The following is a 2105-nucleotide window of genomic DNA, read 5'->3' as shown; positions in this document are numbered from 1 at the left end:
ATAATTACTTTAATTCAAATTCACTAGTTTGGTTTTTTTCCTTATTTAATTAGTACTGATAAACTTAGAAATAAAGGATGTCTCGAAGAATTTCCATGAGCCGATCTAAGCATGATTTAGTGCAGTTTTACAAAATACTGCTCCATGCCTCCATCCATGGACTTGAAAAATGACGAAAAAAATTAAAATACCTCAAATCAAAAGAGAAAGGCGGGAAAAAATTAAAAATATGTGACAGCTGTGGGGTTTGAACCCACGCCCTTTCGGACCAGAGCCTAAATCTGGCGCCTTAGACCACTCGGCCAAACTGTCTTTGTGCTTAATTAGACACGTTTCCTTTTATATCATAAGCTCGAGTAGTACTCTGTTTATCGCTTTAGTGCACCACACAGCTTTCCAAGTTATGAGAGCTAGTACTACAGAGTAATGCGACTGATGGATAACGATCGGTCTCCAAGTAAATTGATAACTGAGTCATCAGGCAAACGTGAGCCATTTGACTTGGGCTGTTTTGATAGTTACGATTTGAAGTATAATCTAGTACACTGATGGGCTTCTCTGCGGTTAACACGTGAAAATGTGCTGACGTTGAATTCATTCTCGTCCTCCTGCCCGGTGCATTTTCCTAGGGCGTGTTTGGTTGCCTGCATATGACCCAGCCTGACCCGCGCGGGAAGAACTTGGCCCGTTTGATTGTCTGCGTTTACTGTGCGGCCCGCATTGCAAAGAACTTAAAGCAGTTCCAGGCTAGCCCCAGGGGAAACGCCAGAATCGGCAGTAGCTGGCGAGCCTGGCTTGGGCGAGGCAGGGGAGGGCAACGCGCTTCTCTCCTCGTGCGACCAGGGAGATGGCGCGAGCTCGCCTGCGTCGTCGAAAAATCGGCGGGAGGATTTCGGCTCACCTCCCGCCGAGTCCACCCCTATTTAGCCCCTTCCCTCACGGCCCCAACTCTCGCCACCATTCTCCCTCCGTTCAAGCTTTTCCGCCGACGCGCATCGGCACTGACGAGCAGGTAAGCGGCGCATCTTGATCGGCCGGCGGTCCACGGCGTCGGCGCTCCTTCACCGGCCGGCGTTGATCTTCTACGATCGTCCCCCCTCGTCCTCGAGCTCCAGCCATGGCCTCTGTGAGTTCAATCCCCTTTTTTCTCTGTTCCTTCTAGCTAGATATGAGATGCAGCTAGGGTTTGATCTAGATGTATGGTTGATTAGTGGTCTGATCTGTGAGTTCATATGGTTGATTGCTATGCTGCGGTTGCAATTTGTGGTAGGACTAGATGTTCAAGCATGTGGTAGGCTAGATTAGTAGTAGAGTTTGAAGCTGGACCTTGTGCTTGTGTTGGTTCGTGCTTAGATCTGTGATTTGTAGCTATTGGTGGTCCATTTGTAGCATGTTGTTTATTGTAGATGTATGTTCATGCTCATAGATTGTGCGGTATGCTTAGTATGATAACGATGAACCATATGTGCTTAGTATGATAGTGATGAAGCATGTGCTTGCTATGATAGTGATGAACCATGTACATGTATGCTCCTGCTTTCATGGATTGTCCGGTATGTTGTGTGCAATGCTTATTGTCAATGTGTGCTATGATTGTAGGACATGACCACACAGACGCAAGATCTTATTCAGACCCTTGTCCTGTCCGAAAACCAGTTTGCTCCATCGTTTGTCGAGGACTCACAGGCTATGTCCGAAATGGCACCTGATTCAGAGGTGTTTGCGTCCGATTCCCTCTATGTGCCAGTAGTGCTCGTTGAACCAACTCCTGTTGCTGCTGCTGTCGTCGCTGCACTCAAGGTAGTAACAGCAAAGGCAAAGAAGGATGATAGGTCGAACAACATGAAGTGGCAGCCGTTCATGTCCACGTTCGTGCTGAACAAAATGTGTGAGCTCATCTCTAGTGGAGTCAGGACTGACAAGGGCTTCAAGGAGGTGCACTTGAACACCGGTGCGAAGTAGGTGTTCGAGTTCTATGGGCAGGAGGTGTCTGCCACCCAGGTGTACAACCACCTGAGGAAGTGGAGAGGTCGATGGATCCAAGTGTCCAAGCTGAGAGACCTTAGCGGCGCCTCATGGGATGAGAACACTTGCTCCATAGTTCT

General features: G+C 48.3%; 1 non-coding gene across 1 annotated transcript; it reads right to left on the bottom strand.

Moving 5' to 3' along the window:
• Window positions 1–232: 232 nt before the first annotated feature.
• On the bottom strand, window positions 233–312 carry TRNAL-UAG. Its single transcript has one exon. It is a non-coding gene; the product is annotated as a tRNA-Leu (tRNA).
• Between the last annotated feature and the right edge of the window lie 1793 nt (window positions 313–2105).

The sequence above is a fragment of the Triticum dicoccoides genome, chromosome 3B, assembly GCF_002162155.2.
Source record: "Triticum dicoccoides isolate Atlit2015 ecotype Zavitan chromosome 3B, WEW_v2.0, whole genome shotgun sequence".
NCBI lineage: Eukaryota > Viridiplantae > Streptophyta > Magnoliopsida > Poales > Poaceae > Triticum > Triticum dicoccoides.
The sequence above is the reverse complement of the archived record's forward strand: the minus strand, read 5'-3'. Positions and strand labels throughout refer to the sequence as shown.